This window comes from Zosterops lateralis (genome assembly GCF_965231275.1).
Source record: "Zosterops lateralis genome assembly, chromosome: 5".
Classification (NCBI taxonomy): Eukaryota; Metazoa; Chordata; class Aves; order Passeriformes; family Zosteropidae; genus Zosterops; species Zosterops lateralis.
Window position 1 is genome coordinate 69332310 of NC_139766.1, and position 26008 is coordinate 69358317.

The following is a 26008-nucleotide window of genomic DNA, read 5'->3' on the forward strand; positions in this document are numbered from 1 at the left end:
CACCCACCTTCCTCTGTTTTTTGACTGATTCAATCCCATTCATTCAATCAAAATCTAAGGTTTACGAAAAATTGGGGGGGAACTTTATCCGTACCGTGTCATGACTTAGTTGTGATTCTCAATAAACTCAGAATGTAAAAAAACCCCAAAAGACCCATTTTAAAGAGAGAAATGGAGAAACAAGACACAAAGTGCATCCTGTAAATACCACTGGTGCTTAAGCAGTCTATTTTTAGGGATGGCTGCAATTGGTTTAGCTGGGTTTTTTTAATAATGAATCAACAAAACAATGAGTAAGGAATAGGAGTACAGGTTAAAATAGCAATTATGAGAGTCAGTATGTTTTCCATGATAAAAGCTACAGAAATGCCTTATTTTAGCTCTTGCTGATTAATTATCAGATAGGACATTCTAATATGGTTAGAAAATTGCAACATTTATCCTAATTTGTTCAGTACTGTCAGTCACATTTGTACTGTTCTTGAACCACAGGTATTTCTATTCCATTACTGTGGCTAGAAAAATGTGTGTGGGCTAAAACTGTAGTTCAACTAGAGAGAAAACTATGTTTCAGCATAGAAAATCTTGGTATTAATTATTTCTTCCTCAGATTTGTGTGCGTAATGCTGAGTTTCAATATCAAATGGAAAATTGTTGGAGAAGATACAGTGATCAGCCTGAAAGTAAAACTGGCAGTAAAAATCCACTGAGAAGATCAAAACGTTTTCCAGAAAAAATGTCAAAAAAGAAGTCAAACAAAGGCAACAAATTTATAACTCCAACCAGGGCAAGAGGTAATGGTCGTTTGGCTTTTTTGAATGTTTAAAATCCTAACATTTTTAAAAAGGTATAACCAAACTTGCTCCAAATCTTCTGGGGAAAATTAGAAATGAGTTCAATGTCCCATCTCAAAAAAAACCCAAACCAAAACAGAAAACAAACAGGAAAAAAACAAACAAAAACAACCCCCCAAACAAACAAACAAACCCAAAAAACCAACCCCGCAGAAAAATTACTGTTGACAAGCACAGGTGCTTATTTGAAATCACTCACTTGCCTCAGTTTCTAATGCCTGACTAGAGGCTTCTTGACAACTTTGTATTCCTGGTTCCAGAGCCTTTCACTTCTGAGCTAAGAGTATCTGGACAAATAGTCTTTCACAACACTGCGCTCCATCCACATCCATCAATCAGCTTTGAAAACAGCAGACTGATAGACAGAGAAAGCAATTTTCTACACATTTTACAACTTCAGAAGACATTTCAATGGAGTTTCATTCTAAAAAGGAGTAAAAATTTTAAGCTGTGCCTGGAATGAGAGACTCATTCTTCAAGTCAGCTAGCTTGGTTCTCAAGCTAGAGTCTCACACTCTTCCTGGGCCTGAAACCATTTCCTTTGTAAAAGCAACCCCTTCCTGTGACAAAACAGATTTTAAATGGGTAAGTATAAAACAGGGGATGTTAGTCATTCTCTGTGAGGAGCCAGAAAAGGAAACATGAAGGCATTTTGCAGAGCACTAGGACAGAAGGAAATCCTGCATACTTAGAGCCATGGCATTGCCAGGAGAAGGAATGACCTTAACACAAGTTTAAGGAAACACAACTAGACAAGGTAACACAAAAGACCATGAGAGTGAACATGGAAGGTGTCCTCAGACATGGAGATTCAACTCACCTTCTGCCTTGATTTCATCAGGTATTTAAAGATTAAAGTTTTACTTCAGGGCACTTGAGGCTGGTTTTGACAAGTCAAGAACTTGGAGCAATTTTACCACTGACCTGCAGAGGAAAGACAAAGTGAATCTTTTAATCTTCAGCTTATTCCTGTCCCTGGGTAGCTGACCTCCTCACCTACTCCAAACTCTTTTTATTTAACTATAGAGAATTCCAGCTCCAAACTAATATAGCATTAAGAAGCAAGTTAATGTGATTGTGTAGAATACTTCACGCTAGAAATTACAGAACTACTGCTTATCTTTGGGCCAGCTGCAGAGTGAAAGGCAGCCTGAATTTCCCATATATCTCCCACTGAGCTCTGAAGCCCATATTGCTGTGGCTCTGCTTTTAAAATCCTGTTTCTTTGTACTTTTATGAATTTAGAATGCAGTTCTCAACATATGAAAAATACTGTCTTCTTTACCACATAAAACAGATCAAAAGAGTAAAACATTAGCAACTCATTCAAGTATTTCAGTGAATAGCTCACCCAACAATGATTTTTATGCATTTTATAGCCACCTACCCATTTCATAATAAATTTTCGATATAAAATCTGATTGACAGTTCTCACAGAGGCCTTAAAGAACTCAGTCTTCACTGAAAAAAAATTGTTACTTTATATAAAAAGATAACAAAAGAAAGTCCCTTAATACTGAAAGCCTGAAGAACTAGACACTTTATCCATTAAATGGAAAGAACAGCCCGACAGATTCATTTATTCCAATGTCTGTGTTGAGTTTATCTTACTGCCTGAAACAACCTTTCAAAAGGTACTCATCCCACAAAAGAGTAAATCCAGCTTGCCTAATAGGTAGGTAGGTATAGAAGAAATAGCCAGCATTTTTGGAAGGCATAAAAATTGAAAAACAGCAGTAGCCATTACACTTGATTTAAGCTTCAGCTCCCTGGGAGCACACAGCCTTCATGCCTGAGGCAGACTTGCAAGACCAGCACAGAGCAGGCAGGATGCAAACTCCAGCACAGCCTGGTAAGATTTTAACCTCCCAAATACACTTTTAATAACTCATTACCTTCATCTCATTTCAGTTTAGGAGATGACTGAGAGGTCATTTGAGATGCATGGTTGCTGACATGACAAACAACTCAGCAATTGTAGAGTCTTCATTTGTGAGGAAATCAAACTGCCAAAATCAAGGAGGTGAAAAAAGCAGCACTTTTTGGAGAGGATGCCAAGGATGTGTAATAAGTGACTAGAGGAAAGTTATTGTCTATCAAGAGCTGATAAATTCTACCATGTACAAGCATCTCCCAGTCTGCTCATGCTCCTGATCACCACTGTTGCCTAACACATGGAAGCTGCACAGGCAGTAAGATCCCAAGAATTCATTGCCCAGCTGTGAGCTTGGGAACAATTCCTTTTCTGTGCCCTGGGTCATGACCAGCTGTATGCATTATTCCTGACAGGTATTTCTGCACCTTGTTCTTAAAGGCTTTAGAGCCTGACAGATTTCAGTCTTCCCAATCCTTACAAACATTTCCTATCTTTGCCTTTGAGGAGTCCAAGGAAGCGCACTCTATTTTCCTTCAATTTAAGCCTATTCATGCTTGCTTCACCAAGAGCAGCTAGGCAGAACAAGTCATTCCCTTCCCCACTGCAGCAGTCTAATTAAGTGCAAAGGATGGATCCTCTAAATCCTCTCTTCTTCAAGCTGAAGAACATCAATTTGATTAATCTGTCACAAGTCATGTTTTCACAGTTTGAACAACTCTCTTTTCCTCTCTCTACACAGTTCTCAATTGGTGCACAGCTTGCTTGATTTTGGTATCCAAATGCTCTAGGATTTGGTACCTGATCCCCTAGGACAGGCCCGAATTAAGCAGAACAACCCACTCATCTGCCATCCAGGCTAATAATCTCATGCACATACCTCAATAGCATTTTTCTTTTTACAGTGTTCCTTGGAAACTGCCATCCATTTCTATACAAACACAGACTCCACAGCCAGCTCTTCCCATGCCATTGGTATTCCTGAGTACTGTGCTTGGAATTTGTAACTGTTGATGAATTTTTCGTCTTTTCAAACTACACTGCCTGTTTGAAAAGATCATTCCAAACAAATCCTGAGCTTTTCATTCTCTCACACTTGTGGCACCTACTCCACATAGTGTGCTCAGAGGATTTGAACAATTCCGTCTCCAGCTCCTTGTCCTAATCATTAATAAAAGTCAGATATGTGATACCAAGGAGCATATAGATACAAGCTGGGCATAACCAGATGAGGAATTTAGAACATACATTATAACTCAATAGCAGTGAGATTTTAACTCCTCCAATCCTAAACCAACATTTCTCTAACATTTTATAATTTTAAGTTTTGTGCACTTTTTTATTCCATTTACTGAGCTGCTGCCTTATTGTGTAACTCCCTACTTTAAAAAAAAATTTATAACTGCTACAATGCAATTACTGTAATAATTGTTCAAAGATAAACAGATATTTTAAGCAACTAGCTTCTCACTGGCAGTGAAGGCCATTTTTTTAAGAGTAAGAAAAGCATCTCTTGAAGATGCTTCTCATCTCAGAGAAAACTTAATTTTTTATTTCTCCTAAGAACAGTTTGTCAAGAATCATTCTATTCCTCTAAGCTTCTCTCAAGGTTATCTCACAGATGTTCAGAAATTAATTGAAAGTAACAAGAACAAAGTAGAGAAAGCTTTTGCTCCTCGAAGTGATTTTTAAGTGGCAGTTAACTCTCATAATCTTGGTGCACAGCCAGAAGCAAGTGCAGGCATGGCCCAGAATAATTAAGCACTCACGGTACTGACATAGACTGAGTAGTATCCAATCTTGAGAATCCTACAAAATAATTGAAGGAATAGCAGGCTTCTCTCAGCAGCCTGAAACAGAAGGGAGTGTGTCCTAGATGTTGCAAGCCTGCCAGTGGCACTGGGGGAAAGGGCTGACATGGCTGAGTGAGCCCCACACCACCTAGGAAGCCCACCCATGAAAAGTGGGGTCTCAGACCACCACTTCCAACCTTTTAGTGCATTGATATCACCAAGGCAATGGTAAAGGCCTTTCAGAAAGTTCCAAATTAGATCAGATACATCCACATTTTATCTGTCATCCCTCTGCTTCTGTGGTGAGGAGCAGCAGCTGTCTAAAGCACCATTTGGCAGCAGCATCAGCACCACTGACAGCAGTGGACAGGCAGCACAATCTCCCACCTGACAAGGAACAAGAAGTCAGCTGTAACATACAGATCAACCAGACAGAAGCCTACTGCCAGCCCTTTGTGTCTGAGCAGGGAATCACAAATCAGGCCAACGAGCTGCTGCTGGAGAGACACCCCAGGTAGCCCTAGGGCCAAGTGAAGCACAGGCCCAGCTGTGCAAGAAGGGAGCCCACTGCACAAGCTTCTCAGGAGGAAAACCAAAGCAAGGCTGTATGGCTAAAGCCATTTTATTAGAGAGAAGAAAAGGTGGGCTGCATGAGAAAAATCACAGTAGGAAAATCACATTTCTAACCCAGATGCCAAATGTACCTTAATCTATAAGTTTAAGGAGAGAAAACATCTGAAAAGAAAGTACCAAAACTCTGATCTTACTGCAAGATGTCTGAGAAACTGTGAAGCCCAAATAAAGATGAGTCAAATTTAGAGTCTCAAATCTGCTAGATGCCCTGAGAATTGTACCCTAATGCAGGCTATACACTGTTTTAAACAAAGCTCTCAACACACTCCATCAAAGTGAACTTTGCAAAGGCTACCAAAGGGGCTGTCACCCAATGAAGAAGTTTGTGATGCTCAGCTTGAAACACAATAAGGGAGCTAACATTAAACATAGCACCATTTTCTTTTTCCTCAAAGGGGAAAGATACGGTCATTTGAAGTAAGAGAGAGACAAATGTATGCAAATGTATGGAGACTGGAAAAAAATTGGAGGTCAGAGACCTCTTATTTGCCTAGATCCCACTCAAACTTGCAGAGTAGGGTAGTACCAGACACATGAGACACAAGGACAGGGAGAAAGATCCCTGAAAGTGCCCAGAACAGCTGGAGGAAGTGACTATGAAGCACAGATTTTGGGCTGAACAGGGCATGGTGTAATCAGGAAGGAAAATACCTGACTGTAAAAATGTGTGCTACCTGTATACCCAAAAAAGATGAAGAGAAGGAATGAAAACCTCCAGCTCGCTATGTACTGCTGGTTTTCCTTCCCTTTCTCTCATAGACTGCAGACTAACAACTTCTTCAGTTTAAAAGACACTTTTTTCTCCTAAAATTGAAGTGCACACAGGTGAAGAAAAGCAACTAAATTCAACCAGCATGCCTTGGATGTTTTTTCCTCTAAATATGATTTGACTGTTGGTCTGTACAATTGAGTCAGTGTCAGTGAATGTTGTAGAGGCTGACTCACAGGGATCAGTCAGTCTCAGGCAGTTTCTCTTTGAAGGGAACATTTGGTTAAATCTCACATTTTATTTGGCACCTTTTCCCAAACTAAATATAATCTTACAAATAGTGCTCTTATGCAAATGCCTTTACTTCATATCAAGATAGTTCTCCAACTATTCAGAAGCTGTATTTCAAATACATTTTCAAATCATTAAAATCACAAATAGGTTGCCTCTGATCTGCTCTTTTGGCTACTGAATACCTGTTATTCATTTAACAAAGCTACACAACAAAATATATTTGTTTATCTGCCATCCACAAATCAACTTTCACAGCCACTGCAACAGGAAAAGTTCCTTGGGATGTAGCCAAAACAAGCAAAATCAAAGCAAATTGTTGGGAAAACAGTCCTGTAATCCTGACTTACTTTCATTTGAGCTGTGCAGTTATTGACAGACTGCTAACAACAACTAAAAGGTATAAAACAAGATCCATTTTTTCACAGCTGTCAGTACATTTGCTGCTGTGAATTCTCTCCTAGTAACTTTTCCTGCTCCATGCTTATCCTGCTAAACCATATGCCATTATCAGAAACAAGACTGTACATCTCCAGGGTAAGCACATGTAAAAGACTTTGAGTCAATAGAGAGGCCAAAAGTTTTGATGGCTGACAAGTCAGGAACCCCCAGAAGTCCAAGCTCAGCTTTACAACTGCTTTTTTATTTTCTAGGCTGTATTACCTGAAGGGGATTTCTCTTGCTTCTTTGGGCACACAGAGCACAGAACACTGTTCACTTACAGTTTCATTCAACCATCTCTCATTTGCATAACCTACATTTATTAATCGTACAGATTTTGGGTTTCCTCCATCTGGAGGCATGGCAGATTTGGCAAGTCACCAGCAAACTGGCAGTTGCTTTCCTGGGGCTGTGGCCAGAGCTGCAGAGGTTCCCTTAATTAGGCAAACAGTGACAAAACCCAAGCAAGTGCTGGTCAGCTGAAAGCAGTAGCCAGTCTGACCCCATTCCCAGCCATGTGCCACCACTAAACACATTCCTCCTGTAGGCTCGACACCTTCCCAACACTCATGGGTCCTTTGTACTGTTCTGAGTCTCCAACATTTTGAAAGAAACTAAAGCAAAGCTCAGTGTAAATCTTTGCCCCTCACAATCAAACACCTTACAGTGGGGTTTTTTTTTGGATCTGCTGACCCACTTATCATTAGAATGAAGTTTTGAAGTGACATTCCATATCTCACACCAAAAATGCAGTTTGATTCCCAAACAACTTGATTGAAGCACCTTTACTTTAGATGCTCTGGTTTAATGACAAGAGATTTTTCCACCAAGAGACCATAAAAGTGAAGCTAAAGAATGAAAACACTTGAGGGGGTTTTTTTGCCTTCCTTCTGAACTTTCACACAGGCTTATAAAACAACAAAGTGCAGAATTTGGCTGATGCTCTACCTGAGGAAATAGCTCTGAGGCCAATGTCACAGCTCTACTAACTACAACAGGTTCATACAGAGTTCTTGGAAGCCAACAGCAATATTGCAGTCTGTGTCAGGGTATAAAGGTCTGTGAGCTGCCTTCAGCCTGGCAGCCAGAAGCAGATTGACTGCAGCAATAATACGGCCAAACAGATTAACCTGAACTGAGCTCTCTGTTGGCAGTGCCACACCACCTGCTCATGTGGAGGGGCTTCAGCACCCGCTGAGGAGCCAGCCAGCTGCTACAGTTGTTCCTGAGTCTCTGGCTCATTATGAAAGGAAGATCATCTATTTTAATTATAATTTCAAAAGGCCCTTGTGCAAGGCAGTGCTCTGAAGTTCTTATGCACACTCTTGAACTTGGGAGAGTGGCAGTTTTAGTGTTTCAGGGTTGATTCGTCTAACACTGATCATAACAGAAGGCAGTGGATGCTTGCAAAAGAATAGCATAGGTATCCATCATCTGAAACACTTCCTCTGAAGCATCTTATTTAGCATTATTTTTCCTCCTTTCCTTTTTTCTCTCTCCACATAATCACAGTCCTCAGTGCCATCACTCAATAGACTTTGCTCTTAGCAGTTCAAGATGCTTTACCTTTGAAGTGGTGAAGAGAAGCTTCACTCCTTTCACACACAATATGCTGCTCTTCTGGAGTTCCTTCTTTCTCCCACGAGCAGAAAATTGAAGTGAGAAAGGCTGATTACAATATCTCCAAAGGGAAAACAAAAATAACAAAAAAGTCAGGTTATTACATTTGTCTGAAAATTTGTTTCCCTGAATGTTCCAATCTGACTTTTCAGACCACAGATGTTTGAAACCTTCACAAATCCCACTGAGGTTGTTCATTGCTAATGGGATTTCACTATTTCTAATGTGCACCGTTGCTGTTTTCCCCTTTATCCTTGGGTTTTCAGCTTTTTATTCTGCCAACCTAGATTCCGTATTCGGTGATAACTCCAAGTCATAAAAGTCTTACTTGTCTCCACTTGGAAAACCTTCTTTCATTGCTATAGTCACCTCCTCCATAATCCTGCTTAAGTCTCCCCGTTATGCTACCTGCCCTCAGTCCTGCTCATTATCTGACTTGTTATCTATAAAGACAAATGCCACTTTGCTTTGCAAACTAGGCCAGGAGCCCATATTTATCCCGTGCCTTTACTTGCTGCTCCTATCCCTCTGCCTCCCATCCCACACCACTCACCAAAGCTGCTAATGCTGTGCCACATAAAAAGCTATTTTTCTTTAGCTGAAGGGTAAAAAGAAGAAATCTGCTGGTATCCAATTTGTCTCTTGCTGGTGCAGAATGTGGACCTCCAGGGGAATCTGAACTGCACCAGGTATTTACTAGTCCAGCATCCCCCACAAAACAGTTGCCTTAACTGCACATCCCTTCAGGACAGCTGCAAAGCTTATCAGCTTTAGTTCTGCTGTTGCCCTGAGCCATACCAGCTCCAGCAAGTGATGTGCAGGCAGGTAAAGTGTGACATCCAGCAGTGCCCTAAGTTTCAGCATGTTCAGTTGTCAGGGTAATTAAAGCTCTTTCACGCCAGCACTGAGATGCTGCACATGACAATGGGATGTACAGGAAAAAGTCTGTGCCTGCTGACTATGCTGGAGCGGGCAGAAATAAAGGAATCAGTGGGAAATAGCTGCATTTTATGGCCAGGTCCACATGGCATGACAGGAGACATTAAGACTGTACCAACTAAAATAACCCCAGGAAAAGAGAAATGAGTGTATTTGCATCATGGCAGCTCTTACCTTGTAATTTGGCTGCTGCTTCAGCCATCATTGATTTATCTTTTTTTGACCATAGCAAACCAAGATCTAATTTATTATCAAATTAACCTGAAAGAGAACTTTAGGGCCTTACAACATTTAGTACTTTCCAGTACAGGAAAGCCTCAGCACTATCTTTTATTGATTTTACTTCCTCAGATATTTTTCTTGTTAGAGATGCCCATTTTATTGCACACCCTCCAAAATTCCAGGAACAAAACTCTCCTTGGATTTAGCAGACTTTTCCCTTCATGTGCTCACAATAGCATTTCACAGTATTGATAAAGATACCCTCCCCAAATGGTCTCTCTGTTTTAAAGCACACTACTCTCTCAAATTCCATGTTGTAAGGGGCACAGAAACTTGCAGTTAAGGGTAATGGCAGCTTTGTCTTATATTCCTCACTAAAGGAAGCAAATTCCATGCTTTTGGGATGTTATGTAAGTTTTAATTGTAAAATGTGAATGACGAAGTCTTGTAATTGAAAACGCCATAGCAGAACAGTGGTGGAGTGGCTATATATTGAATTTAAAGTAATTTTTCCACATAGTTAAATGCAAAACTTTTTTTCAGTGATTTATCAATATTTATCTCACTCAATTTTTGCATTCCTCTGAGCAGCATTTTTTCTGCTTTATTATGCCACATGGGTTTAAATTTTACAGGTATAAGTAATTTTCCATCCATCCAATAACTGAAGAAAACTAATCCAATGTAAAACATAGAAAGTGAATTAGGAAACATTTTAAATCTTACCGGTATTTTACATATTGCAACTCAATTAAAATGCATTATAGAGTAAGAATGAAGGAGGCTTTGATTTTTGCTCAAGACATGTGGAAGCCTTTGCACTGACAGCCATTCACATTACATTTTCCAGTAAAAAGAAAAGCAAGAAAGGTTTTAAGGAGTAACTAAGAGTGACTAACTGTGCCCATGTGCCAGCCCTTGGCTGTTGGCTTTTATCAGTGGGAACAATCTACAGCTGCTGTTCCACAGCTCCCACTAATCTGCTTGTAGAGCTGGAGAGCTGGGGCCTCTCTGCTTAAAAACTGACATTGAACCAGCAGCTATATTGTAAAACATTAATGAAATTTACTCTGTTGAAAAGCATTCTGAAAAATATCTTTTTGAGCACTTACCAGTTGCCAGAAGCAGGGTCCTTGAGAGTATGAAGTCCAAACAAAATACAAATTAAAAGTATCTTCTGAAAGATAGTTCCTTAGATATATTTCAAAATCCCACCCAGAATAGAGCTTTATGCAACAGACAGTCCTACTGGGGACTGCTTCCTCTGTTCTCAGGGACATAAAATCTATATTACTTCTGTAGAAATCATTTTAAGAGCATCAGAATATGAATATATGGTTTATATCACTACTACATGAATAAGCTCAAAAAGATTTTTTTAAAAGTTTATGACATTAATGTATGTACTGTAGCTGAGCTGATATGATAAAAATAATGAAAAAGAAATCAATCACTATGCAGACATTACCCAGCTCAGATATTAAATGCCTTAAATTCTTCAATGCCATTCGAGAAAACATCAAGTAGATTACAGAGCAATGTATGAATTAGAATTAATTTCACCAAAATTTATCCAAAAATTGGCATAAGGGTGATCAGATTCTCTAAGTTTGTAATAAAAAGTGTAGCAACTAATGCTGTATGTAACCATGTGGGGCAACATCAAAATGAACCCTGTAAAGAGAATGACTGGCTGCTCACAGAAATGCAGCCACCAAAAGCAGTTTTCAAAGAACAAATGGCTCACTCCATTCCATTATTCCAGGTTATTTCAGCCCTCATTACAGTCATGGAAAATTGGCCCATAAGCACTAAGGAAGCAAAGAACTAGCTGAGGATTTTGAGAATTCATTCCTCAAGGTTAAATTAAAAACAAACAAACCCACTCCCAAAAAAAACACCCAAGAAGAATAAACCACAAAACCCCTAACATGATCCACCACAAAATGTATGCCTTATTTCTGAATATTGTTGAGACATTTGAGACATTTTTGCTCAGAGAAAACTAGAGTCCAGATAATCACCACTTACCACATTTGCATCTATTTTTCCTTCATATGTTTGAAATGTTAGGGAATTACAGAAATTAATTACTAAACTAAAAGTACTAGTATTTAAGCTATCTTAATCCTTCATATCACAGAGGGATTCTATTCTACTGCTATCCAAGGAGCTGAATTTGTCTTTGTGACTGAGTTCAATTCAGGTTTATCTGTTTTACTTCTTGTGACTCATCCTGATGTTGCCATACAGAAAATCACACAGGAGCAGGAAGTTACACGGCCAGAGGAGTGAGTTTGTTCAGTCACAGTCCCTCCGAGGGAATCAAAAGATCAGCCCAAGGTTAATTTCAGTAATGCTCTTGCAGTAGGTCAGGTAGGAAGTCTGGGGGAAATGCATGAAGTTACTGAAAACTTTCTTTTTGAAGTGCACTTAAATGATCTACTTAGAGAAACATCTTAGCTACCATTTGTCTAGTTGTGCATTCATCCTATCAAGGGGGCTTGGGGGAATTCTTTTTGGTTCTCTTTGCTGAGGGGGCTACATTTGGGATTTGGTGGAGGTTTTTTGTACTGATGAGACTGCTTTCAGAGACAGCTTCAGTACTTGTTTATTCAAAAATAATTTCTTACTATAATCTGGTAATCTGGATCCTAGCCTGGGCTCTGAGAAGAGCTGTGTACTGTTGAGAAAGCAGAGACTTCTCTTTAAAAATCAAACTTTTTTTTGAGGCCTAGCAAGGCTAAGTGATAGGGTTTTTAAATTTGTAAGTGGAAGTGTAGAAGAAAACACTGCTGCAGAAATAAGATAAGCTTGTCTTGAATCTCAGAAACCCAAAAACCTGAAGTTTGGGAAGAGGGGGGAAAAAACATTTTTTTGATATGATTTGCCTGACGAGTGAGCTCCAACTGCCCCTTGAGTATCATGGCACAACCAGATTTGCCTTTCCTCCAACACCACAATTTCTACAAAGAACATGACTGAGAAGGCAGATAATATTTCTGAAAACAGGAATTCCAGGGAATCAGGTACTCGACATGGCAAGCAAGAGATAAAACCATGCATTCAATTCCATCTTAAGAAAAACTTATCTGCTTCAATGGCTAAAATTGTAATTTGAAAGCTTACCGATGATACAGATATAGTTCCCATTTACCAGGGACAGCATTTTCTTTTGTCACCTTAATGCATAAAGGAAATACTATCTCCCATCTCAGCAACAAGCCATGCACTTATTTCCCATGACACACATATTTTTCTTCAGCAGCTTACAAATCTCTGGCAACATTAGTTAATACTGGAAGACAGTGCATACCAAAAATTTTAGAAAGGAAAGACAATCTGATCTTCAATATTCTGTTAGAGTTGGCACTCTGCAATCCTGGTCATCCATAAGAAGAGGGAAAAAAAATTCCAAGCTAAAATGGTGAGCAGGAGTGGAAAGCAGAGCAGCCACCTCACCAAGAGGAGAGTTAAAGATTGCCCTTGTGCAATCAGCCTGGTAAATTAGAGACTGGGAGGTGGGACATGACTGCTTCCCACAAACACATGAAATCCTGTGAGGAGTAAGTGCTGCTCAAGATGAAAGACAATTCCCAAGAAAAGGGAATACAGAGGCTGATTTTAAATTGAAAATTAGGAGGATCAGTAAAGCAATGATGTCCTGGGATAGTCAGGAGTAAAGGAAATAGAGACGAGTAAGCCATTTTAGGACAGAATAAATACATTTATAAAGAGGATTGAAGGATGTGATGGCTATGACAGCAAGGTACAAGACTTGGTCATCCAGGATATTTTTAATCCCATGATCTTGAATATAAAACAAAGAAGAAATGTTTTCCCCTCATGTTTAGGTAAGATACAGATTAAAAAAGTACACAGATGGGTATTCCTATAGTGCAAACTCCAGGTATGGGAGAGCAGCATTTCGTAGCATGCTGCAAAGCTACGAGTGATTTGGCAAATAAAGACAAAACTCTCTCAATTATAACGTTTCACTTTCAACATTTCAATCACTGCAGAAAGAGCTCACAGAAATACCAATTAGCTGCATCAGAACAACAAGCAATTCATTCCCATTGATATCTTCTATGTGATAGTCTCAATTTGCATTTCATGAGTTCCTCTGCCTCTTCTGCTGTGCTGTTTTACCAATAAATAGCACTTTAAGTGTCCATCAGGAAACTACAAAGCCACACCATCATCATGAGAGACATTTTCAGCTCCTCTTGATTGGGATTACAGATGCTAGCCCTGATAGCAGCCAGTTCCACTGCTTGCACACTGAAAGTCTGGGAGTAGGATAGCAAATTCCCAGTGTTACAGCACAAGCAAATCTCATTGGTAGGATTCAAATGTGTGGAATTTCTACCATCTATGCACAGGAGAAGACAATGGGCTCATTTTTTAGTGTTCCTGGACAAAAAGCAACTCTTAAGGCTATATTTTCTAGTTCAATTCTCTTTGCTTGAAGAAATAGGTTACCATACTCCATATGCAACAGATTTTTCAACAGAAAGTTGAAGTGAGACGAGGCCAACTGTACTTTAAGGGCACTGAAAGCTACTTTCAGTTTTAAGGTGCAGACAAAACCTGCAGTTTTATGTACTTGCACTCCTCAGAGGGAATGCCAGCCCCTGTTCAGGTCCAAGCCCTTCCCCAGGCATGAGCTGAACCATAGCATATTCCTGGCAAATACTGAAGCACATTTATTGGATCACACAGAGAAAGTAACATCATACACCTGTCATAAGCCTAGTTTAATCCTAGTCTCCTCTTTAAACTGGTTGCTGGAATATCAGATCTCCTATAGAATTCAAGGCTTTTTTGAGCTTTGAAAAGATCAATTGCTGGATATTGACTCAAACTCCGCACACCATACTTCAAATCTGATGAAAGTGCCTTTAGTTTACTATTAAAAAAACCCAATCAAAGCTATACAAAACCAATGCAAGAAGTAGCAGAAATCAATCCTGTATCTGACTATGTTTTATGGTAACAGACAGTCTGGCTGGAAATCAATTCCTTGAAATGTGCTGCGTCTGAACTATTACTTCTGAATCTCTTGCATAACTTGAAATTGAGATTTTGTTTTATCTTCTTGCAAACATGCAAACATGTCAGGAGAACAAGATTTGATTGCATTGAAATTTGTAGTTCATCTCACTTTACATCTTCATGCTGTCATTTTGCCTTGCTCTTCATTCTCTCTCTGAGAGGCAATGCTGGCTTTTTGTGATCCCGAAAGCCTTGTTTGCATTCACTCCTTACATAATGCTTCCATCCTTCAGCATTAAGTTTTAGAAAAGCAAGAACAAAGTGACCGGACCTGACTTTAGCTAATTCAACAGATGCATCACTTCTTCCTAAGAGGGCAGGTGAAATTGCATATATAAAGCATGTTTCAGCATCCACTCCTTAGTTCTTTGGAAAGATTAATCACTTATCCCTTACCAACTCAGAAGTGAAATTACAAAGCCTGTTATTTTCACAGTTGCCATTAGCTAATAAATACAAGGCTGTCAGTAAACAGTAGCTAGAGATGCTCACAGTTGACATAGGTCACAAAATTAATTACAGCAATCTAGAATAATTTCTAATTAGAATTATATGTGACCTTTCTTAGTGGAAGCCAGACAAAAACTTTGTGAATGCTCACAGCAGAGTAGGCATAGTTAGTGTTAAGCCTTTAGGAATAGATTTTAGCCCAAACAATTACAAACATAGAAAATACTTGCATTGTAAATCTCTCTGAAGGCTGCAAATTCATTTCTGTCTTTTCATGTATTCCTGCCACTTGATCCCAAAGCTCAGAAGGAGCAGTAGGTTGGCATTACTCTGTGCATTGAAAATCTTCATGCACCCACGTCAGAGGTACTGGATTGAGCCAGAAGAGCCAGCTTCCTCCTCTGCAGCCACCACAGGATGCACTTAGGCAGATGCTCATGGAGAATGTTACTGAGATCACAAGCCTGTGCCTTACATTGGAAGGAGGCTTGTGGCTCATCTTTGCATCGGGCTGCACTGGGCCACAGGGAAGCATCATACTGAACTGGGAAGGAAGAACAGCCCAGAAGTTCTGCTATTATTCCCTCCTGTACCTTCACACTCTCAAAGCCCTGTGAATGCAAGCCCACAGAAAATAATGAGCAGTTCCACTTTACTGTGACATGAGAGATGCTACACCCACAGTTACCCTGCTGCACTGAGCAACGAGGTTCTTCTGTTATTTTACTGTTTCTGCTGGAAATGATTTCTAAGGACAGGTATCACTTTTATTTGAACCACCAGGAGACATAACAATAAATGGAATAAAATCTTGGGATGATACAGCACCTGTATTCACAGCCCCTGACAAAACTCCCACCTTTATCTCTAGGTTCACCCATAAGCCTGCAGCCCACTTGTACTGTGGTTGTTTTCCTTTCCAGGATCCAGCATTTAAACACACAGCTGGGATCCTGTCAGCTCCCAAATCCTATAGCACCAAACTGTACCCCTGTGCCTTGTCTGCTGCCTGACTCCTGTCTGGTCAGGCACCAGCCACTGATCCCTCTTCCCTACCAGCAGCAGCCTCCTCCTCAACACTCCAAATCTCCAGCCTCCACCCCCCAAACACTAACTCCAGCTTCTTGCAGTGCTGGGACTGGGGCTGCTGAACCTCCAGATAAGCAAAGCATGAGCTCTGTGCCAGCCAAGCACACATCTTGTGAAAAATGGCATCTGCCACATGAATAAATGTCTCAGTGCCCTCAAAGCTCAGAGTTAATTATGCAAAATGTAAATTGAGACTAAACCAGCCACCCATGGGGCATACCAAGGAAATAAAGACATTAAAATCAGATTTCTGAACATGTTAGAGCTACACCAGAGCTATACCAGAGAGGAGACAGTGAGACCTGGGGGCTGACAAAATGTAATTAGCAAATGAAAAACTGCCATCTCAATTCCTGAGTGGTACCAACAGCATCTCCAAGCAGCTGGTTCTGAGGTGCCGTTGTGAAGAGCAGGCAGAGGTACCAGGAACATGGACTAACAGATCACACATACAGGGAATCATCTTACAGATTACTAGAAAAATTAGTACTGAAAGTGATCATATTGACCTCAGCCATTAAATATCCAGTGAAATACTAACAAGTAACTTTTAATTAATTAGTAATAACTAATAGATAGCTGTTAATTAATAATTCATATTGGAGCTCTGGTTATAAAAGGCATTCCAGCCCACCTCTGTTAAATTCTGCTCTTCAAAATTAATTATTTTCATTACACTGAATACAAATGTTAAACATGCCATAAAGAAAATGCACCAGATACATGAAAGCATTTAGGTAGTGAACGCAAGCTGGATTTTTATATTCCTTGCACATCACCTATTTATACCAAAATTATACTGCCCACTACATAGGTATTAGGCATCATTCCCTCTTTTTGAAAATATAAAATGTGCATGATGCAAAATTATGAAGAACTCATAGGTCAGAATCTGCAGCCCTTCTGTTTTGGCTGTGGTTTTTCTAAATAAAATGTGCTACTTGAAATAAGATATTCTACTCAGAACAGAATAATGAGAGAAAAACAATCTCTATAAATAAAGTAATCAAGATTTCAAACAGCAAGAAATACAGACTTGTGCATGCAGAGAAGAAGAGAAAAATGGAAGAGCAGGTCCTGTTCTGCCACGAGGGAACTCTGCCATCCCCAGCATTACTCACCTCATAGTGGCTTTCACTGCTGTTCCTTGCCAAAGCACCTGGTAACCTGTATTTGGCTATGAGCAAATGGCAACCTTGGGAAGGATATGTCACCATGCTCTTCACGTAGACGTTTCCAGATTAATTCCAATTAAAATGCAATTGACAAGATCCATATTATCCCTTTTAAAAACATACACCTCCAACACTAAGCTCTACAATTGATAACTACAATATTCTGAGAGTCTTAATTGAAATGCTAAATAAGTGCTTCAGTTGTTTGAAAAGATGGATATTCTGCCATACGGGAAATTCTAATAGCAATTTTTTTTTCTGTTCTGAATGAAAATGTCAACAACAGTAGCCAACCAACCAAACAAAACCCCCCTATCTCAAAAGAAACACCTCAATCTTTTTTCAGAAGCATTGAACTAATATTTCAATTCAGAACTGTAAGTGGATTTCATTTTACTAGTGAGGAAAATTGGTGTAGAGAAGGGGATACAAAGTCATTGAAAATTATTTAAGATTACATAGAATAGAAACAAAGCAGAACAAGATGATTTTAACATAATGTCGATGGAACCAGGTTATATTAAACTACTTCTAAGGCTGACAGATTTCAAAAAATATTTTGCTTGTTTTTACAACAGAAAGAGTTAGGATAGAATCTGTTCCACTGATTTCTTTTTCCATCATGTTTCACTATAAATGCAGGACAAAACCAAAGAACAGACAGAAGTATGGCAGTTAAATTCAGAGGAATACTACAAGCATCAAAACTCACAATCACAGACTTAAAAGGTCTTGTTCCTGCATTCATCTTAAATAAAAACTTTAACTTCAGGTTTATCCTAACCTGGCAGCACCAGCACAGTGGTGGCATGGCACACATTTTGTCCCAGTTTCTCCACTTCTCTGTACCATGTGTAATTATTTCTAGCTGTATGATGACAAACCATAAAGAGCTGAGATATTTTACAGCCACACTGCACAAGTGTAAATCAGTACATAAGTACAGAGGAATGACTAACTGGGCACTGAGTAAGGGATTGGTAAGGTACAAAACATGAGACCTGTGGTTTTTGGTAATTTCAGCTCAGTGAAGCACAGCATTTGGGCTTCAGGGTTCCCCAGCTCTCAGCAGGGCACTCAGGGTGTGCCCTCACCAATCCTGCCTCTGCCACCTGGAAAACTTAACTCTTGCTCCTCCTCTAAGAGATGTGACACCACCAAGTCTTCAATGATTCAAAAAAGTAAGAAATTCATAAACTGCAGCTCTGGAGCAGATCCTGCTGTGCATCAATCACATCATGGCAGATGGTGAGCAATTCCCACCCTGGAAGTTGAGCAGTCCTAGAGTGAGCAACAGAGGCTTCAAGTGAACATGTGTTTGGTACTTTTTATTTAACTGAGCTCACTGCTAATGAAGGAATATTTAGGAAATGAGCTAATTTATATGTTTATTAGGGCACTGAGCAGAGCAAAAAGCCTGGGATTAATCGGCAACCCACGAGTTTACCAAGAAAAAGAACAAAAGCTAAACATCTGTTTTGAAAACAGGGTAAATCTAACCATGAATGCTCATTAGCTTCCTTTCTTTAGTCAGAGAGTGTATAGAGGCTCGCTTTCCTCCCCTGCCTCTTGTTTGAAAGCTCTGGAAAGGAATCCGCCTCTCACTTGCGGAGAAAGCAGATCTGTTCGCGTCTTACTGTAAAAACAGGCTGCTCTGAAATCCCTTGGATTTTCCCCACAAACATCCTCTGCCACTTACACCATCATCCTAACTCTGCAGGCAGCATCAAACACAACCTGAGAGGTTGAGGGATTTCAGCTACTGAAGGAAAACATCCAATTTATTTCTTTTCACATAAATGATGCATTTTTTAAATACTTCAACCACCCACACTCCTAAAACTCCCCCCCTCCCCCCGCCCCCGCTTCTTCCAGAGCTCACTATTCTCAATCAAAAAATTTGTGCTTACATTTTCCTTACTTTAAATTCTCACCAAGCACCATGTCTGCCTACAAGCACTCCCAGGCAGAATTGTTAATGCTCCATGACAACATCCCAAGTCAGAAGCAGCCCTGTGGCTTTTGGGTTATGTACACCACCTAATGCACAATACCCTTTGGCTTTTTGGGAGGATGCAGCCATTTTCAAACTCACTGTAAGTAATAAAATCCTGTGAAGCAGACTGAATCCTCTGGGAAATCAGGAAGCCCCTCTCCTTCCCATGTTGTATTCGGCACATTAGCAGAGGAGGGCTAAACCTACAGGGATGAATGGGTATCACAGATATTTTGCTTTCCATATTCAGGCTGCCGGTATACAGGAGATTCCCCTAAAGTCTGAACTGAATGCAGCAGGTGTCCCACTTCCCTTTCCCATCCCAGACTTGGCTTTAGCAGCTGTCCATAACCTTTAAGGCTGGGTCTGTTGCCAATCTCACTCTAACACTGGCACTGACCGAGGGAAAAGCAATCCATCCCACTTTCAGAAAACTCTCAATCACCTGCCTGAAAGGGACAAAGTGCTGGCACTCACACAAACTCACCCTCAGCAAGAGATTCCCTCTCATGGCAAAGCTGTGTGGCAGAGCTCCAGGTGAGCCTCCAGCTTGGAAGGAAATATATGCAGAGAGCACCTCATTTGCAAATAAGGCTCTCAGTGCATCCTTGGTGGGCAAGGCAAACTCTTCACACAAACAGCCCTGGTCAATCCATTATCAGAATATTACAGCAATACTAAAGGTCTTTCTGTGGCTTCCAGAGGAACATTTTAGCTATCTTGGGCTTGTTCCTTTTAATTCATTTCAGGCAATTACTAAAATATTGCAGTCCACTTGAGATTAGGTTCATGTGCCAAATCACATAGATTGTGATTTGTAACAGCTAGTGCTGTTACAGCAGCCCCAAGCCAGTGAGAGCCAGCAGTCTGTGACCATCTGCCTTCCTCCTCTGCTCTTCCTCTCTCAGTATTTACAGCCAGAGGTGACAAAGAGGACAGTTGTTCTGTGAAATGCACATTGAAACTGAATGAAAGTCAAAGCCAAGGGAGTCATCCTATGTGAGCCTGATAAGCAGAGATTGCTGCCTGGTGCAGGCTCTGCACCACAGGACTTCACCCTCTGCAGTGCTTTCAGCAGAATGAGATGCCCAAGGCACAATTATGCTCCAGTCAGATCTACCCCTTCCTTCTGTGGCTCATACAAATCACAAACCAAGCCTAACTATTACAAACTAAAAAGCTGTTTCCTCTGATGCAACACAATTCTCCCTAGTGAGACCCACCTGCAGTGCTGCATCCAGCTCTGGGGTCCCCAGCACAGGAAGGGCTTTGGAACCAGTCAGCAAGATGATTAGAGGAATGGAACAGCTTTCCTATGAGGAAAGGGAAAGAGAATAGGGATTTTTCAGCTGGGAGACAAGAAAGTTTTGAGGTTACCTAATTGTGACCTTCCCAGTACCTATAAGAAAGTTGGAAAGGGACTTTTTACAAGGTCTTGGAGTGACAGGAGAAGGGAGAATGGCTTCAAACTGACAGAGAATAGGTTTATATTAGATATTAGAGAGAAATTCTTCCCTGTGAGGGTGGTGAGGCCCTGGCACATGTTGCCCAGAGAAGCTGTGGCTGCCCCATCCCTGGCAGTGTTCAAGGCCAGGTTGGATGGGGCTATGAGCAACCTGGGATAGTGGGAGGTGTCCCTGCCCATGGGGGTAGAACAAGTTGATCCTTAAGGTCCCTTCTAGGCCATTCTGTGATTCTATTATTTAATTGTATCAAAGGTGCTAGAAGAGAAAAAACCAAAAGAAACAAGGGAGAGGGACGGGCTTTGGGGGCAAGAATACTAAATATATGCCTAGAATAACTCTTTGAAAAAGAAACTCAAAAATTCCTTTTATTTTACTTTTAAGTTTGCTAGCTAATACACCCAGCATTAAATTAAACATGGGACTTGAATTACTTGCTGAATGAATCTCAAGATGCGTTTTTAATTCAGGTCCAAATGTTCCCCCTCAAGAACAGAATAGCCCAGGATAAGTGAAATTATATAAACTGTTTTCTGCAAAAAAACCCCAAGTATAACAAACTCAACAAACTGCTGTAAGATGCAAAGGGAGGTACCTTCACAGATTGCTGGATCTTCCCAAGAGGGGCTAGAAAGGAAAAGAACAATATAACATTCTAAAGACTGCTCAAATCACATTACTGCAGCACTGGGGAAGCATTCCAGTGCCCAGAACTGAAACAGTGAGGCTGTTTACATTCCTGCACCAGGTACAGGCTTTGTGACTACAGTTACAACAAAGGAAAGTATCACTCCTGTGAAATAGCATTTGAGAAAAAAATATTGGAAACACAAGTAGAAAGAAAGTTCTAGAACAGATGAACTAAAAAAGGTTCAATTTTGGTGCATTCCTAATGCACCATCAATGAGCTTTTCCCCTATAAAGGAAGATATCCTGAATACTCTCATGAGGTCACTGCCGTAAGATTACCATTAAAGAGCTGTCAATGTCATATCACTAAATAATCCCTCAGTATGCTGGTAGTAAAGTAGTTGTTTGGAAGGGATGTCACTTCACTCCAGAGCAACATTGTGAGGTTCAAGGCAGCTTTAGAAATTACACAGAACTAAGCACTTGATCAATTTAATTGCTAGAACAGTCACTCATCACTAGCAGCAGAGCTTGCAAGTGGGAATCTTCCCAACAGACACATTCACTGTGTGTTAAAAACAGGCTTCCAGCATCAAGGCTTTCAAGTACCAGTACAATGAGCACAATCCCAATTTTTCAAAATGAGATCTGGTAACAAGTGTCCAAGGTTACAAATAGTAACTGTGGTCCTTGTTAGAACTGCAGAAAGAATCTTCCCCCACTGAGATGCCCAGCAGTCCCTGTAGGATGGCCTTGGGCTGCTGGCACCTCCTGGGGCTGTTTCTCTGGCAGCCTCAGAGTGGTCACTGCATGTGGCCTTTCTGCTGCAGGCATCTCTAAAAACGACATCATGGAGCAATGAAGGAATAAGACTGAACCAATAAATCATTCCTCATTTAGGGTACTGGAAAGCTCCTTCACTGTCCTAAGCAGGAAAAAGTCCTCATCATGGAGCTACAGCATCCCTCTCTCTTAACGAAGATTGGTGCTCTTTATTGGACCTTTATCAGCTTTTCATCCCTACAGTTTCTAAAACAGTCCCAGTAACGAGGGTTCAGTGCTTCCCAGGAATCCACTTACAAAGTCAGTAGTTCTTTCTCACCATGAGAAAATTTCATCCTAAATGTTGTAGCTGGCTTGATTTCATCCCATTATTTTGGCTGTAGCAAAATAAATAAATTCTTCATGTATCTTCTGCTTAATGTTTGTAACACATCAGTTTTTTCATTACCTTCCAGTTGGTGCTAACACTCCATCTTGTTTGCCAAAAATCTGTCCAGATGATATCTAAAATCCAGTCTTCTAAATTGCAAAGACGTATCAGTAGACAAAGGGCTTGCTCCCTGCTTGCTAACAAGGTTTCCAGATCAGCCAGAATGGCTCCTGTTGCAGTTACATGACACTGCCATTGCCATCTATTCACCCATCCTTAAGTTTCTCTTTGCATTACTTTATTTTCCACATTTCTGCCTCAAATCTATCATCTCCTCACTTGGATTATGTTTTTTCTTTTCCTGTGCTAGTTTGCACTTTTCCTAGTTAACTCTCAAGTTTTCTGACCACACAGCAAGATCTCTGGCCCTGAGCTATTACTCCTATCTAAAAGTGATCTTCTTAGACATAAATTAGCTTTGCAGACTCGCAGTCCACCCACAGCCAGAAGCATGTACACACCTCTTATCAGTAAAAGTAAATTAAATAGCCCAAAGTGTTCAATATTAGAAGTAAAACTTTCTATATTTCAACAAGTCAACCAAATAGACATGATGATTTTCCCTCATTATAAAGTCCTTCTTGCTAAGACAAAGTCTCTTATTTCAAAGTTTCTCATGTTTCTCTAACACATTAAATGAGACATTCCCAACATGTAAGGAAATGCTGAATATTGTACATCTCTCTGCAACTAAGCACATACAAATGGCTACTAGAAGATCCCTTACCTGCTCCCCAAATTGTTCCTCAAAACCAAGAGCACACTGACCCCACGGCATGGCAGCAAGCTACTCACTGGTCTAAAAGTATCTAAACAAAATCCCCCCACCTGAATTCAGAAAACCTTGCAGGTCCTGAGGATTCTGTATTTATCCACTCTGAAAAAACAGATATTTTTCTGAAAGGGCAGAACAGCTGAAGAGAATAAGCTTAATTCTCCCTCCAACCCCTGTGACAGCTGTGAGCCTGAAGTAATTGCTAAACATGATGAAATTACTTTAGACATACAAAATCAAGAGAAAAAGCACCAACCTCCTGCAGTGTGATAACAACAGGGAAAATCAGCTTTTTTATACTTCACCTTTTTCTGTGTGTCACACAGTTTATTTGTTCTTGGAACACGTGGGTTGCTATGTGTGGATCCATCAGTCATTTAATTGCATTAGATTTGTTTGGTTTAAGTCACAGAACAAGGCTTCTTTTAAACACCACCACTAAGCAGCAAAATAAGTCATGCTTTGCTAAAGTCCTGGCTAAAGCTGTGGAAGGAACTCCACTCCAGAGGGAAAGGATTAGGCAGACCTGCAAGCACCAGAGAAAGAAGTTTTCAAGACCAGAAAAAATACAGGCTGGGAAAGAGACTGAAATCCAGCCAGCAGCACAAGTGGAGCCTGGGAAAGAGAAAGGCACACAGATTCATGTATCTGAAGGGCCTCAGTGGAGTTCATCAACAAAAAGATGTCAGAACAAATGCAGAACCAGCACTGTGGTAGGACATAGGGAAGACAACATTACAATTCCTCCTCTGCTGTGTTTTGCCTGCCGTTGAACTCTTTTAAGTGGGGAAAGAAAAAAAGTAGGTGGCTCTCTAACTTTTAAATCTATAAATCTCTTTTCAGTTTGCCCTCATGGAGCAGATCTTGGTGTGTTTAGCTCAAAAGCTCAGGTCTCAGCCCACACACAGAAATGCAGCCCTAGAGCATTCCCTGGTGTGCCAGCACTGTACCTAGCACAAGAGCCAGCTCCAAGAGTTATCCCAGTATGGCACAACACAGGAAGGGAGGAAAACTGTTTTGCAGCAGCCTGGAACTCAAGGGCTGCACTTCCAACCCCTTGGCTCTCTCCATAGAGCCTTTCCACTCACTCCTCCTCAGTGCTCCTCTCTCCAAAGGCTGGAGAAAACACTTGCTGCGTTTTCCCTTTGTTCTCCACGCAGATGGCAGCCCAAAGCTCAAGAGCCAGAATGAAAATCAAACTCCCACTTGAGAAAGTTACACAGGATAACATGTTGCAGCCAAGCTCTCATGCTTTATCAGTGTAGAGCTTTTCTGAAGCTCCCACATTACATCCCAAATGCTGCTGTGTTACACCAAGCAGAGCGCCCAGAGTCACCTAATCTCCAGCCACCAACAGCCCTGATCCCTGAGCAGGCTGCCAGAGGCAAAGGAGCAGATTAAAGGATCATGAAAAAGTAATAAACACCACATTGGCCAGACCATATAATTCCAGAGCTGACAGCTGTTATGGATGGCATGGCAACAGGTAACCAAGGCCACAATAACAACAAGATAGTTAAAACCTGCACAAAAGAGAGTGATGTGCATCATAAAACCTGAGAAGGGATTTGCATCCACATTCAGATTGCCTCTGTGCATGAAAATCTGTGATGTGCCTATCTCCTGCTTTGTAGGCATGCCTTAATAGGATGTGGCTGGATATGGCTTTAGTGGCACATTTGCATTAAGCAATCTAAGATACACAGACAGAAACTGAGTTTCAAGGTGGGTTTTTGTTTGTTCAGGGTTTGAGGTTTTTTAATTAAGCCTGCATAAAATGGCAACACTACTTCACACCAAAGGAGTTTTGCTCCTTTATGCATCACAGCAGATAGTTGGAGCCACAGGGCAAGAAAAAAACTCTTTGTTTACTATGCAAAATATCTGCAGCTTAAGTGACACCCAGAGGATGAGTGATGCACACAGTGAACGTTCCTGTGACAGGTGTTTCAGGGACAGTAATTTGAAAAATCCTGGAAAGATGTTTAAGCAGTAAAATTGATGCCTCATTTCTTCCATCTTATAATTGTTTCTTGAAGCCATAAGAACTTCACCAGAACAGTCCATGAGACTGAAATTTGGCCTCTAATTCCATGCTTCACTGCCAGTGCCTTTAAAGAGTAATAAACACGCAAAATATTCCAGATTTTCCATTAGGTTGATATGTCATGAGCCTGAGTTCCATCCTATTTTGCAGAGTTTTATACTTGGAATGTCTTCAAACAAGAAATCTCTGAAGCAACCCTGTGACTTTTTCCTCATTAGACTATGAATCTCTTGGAGATCAGCCAGGATGTGGTTCCCCAAAAAGTGTATAGTTATATCTATTCATCACTCCTGGTCTAAGGAACTTTCTATAAGAGGCTTTCTCTGAGGCACATAGTAGCTGGGAACTGCTCTGAACTTCTGCAGCACAAAACAATTTCTGCTTCAAATAATTCCTTCATTTTGACTGCTTTCATTCAGACCTTTACTTGCTTCTAATACCTTCAAATACCCTGTTATCTCTACAACAATGGATTTCCCCACGTCCTTCAATCCCTGCAAGATTAAACAGAGCCCATGCAGGCTAACACTGTAATATCACTATAGCCAGTGCCGCCGAGGGCAGATTGGGAGCAAAAAGGCCTTTTGCCAGATGCCAGGTATTTCCATGGAGGGAAGCTCAGTCTCCTGAAGCCCACCTCAGAAAGCACAGCATGCTGGAAGCATTTATCCCTTCATAAACCTAGTAGTCCCCACCTAGTCCCCACTGCTTTCCTTTGCTCCTCTTTAGAGACAAGT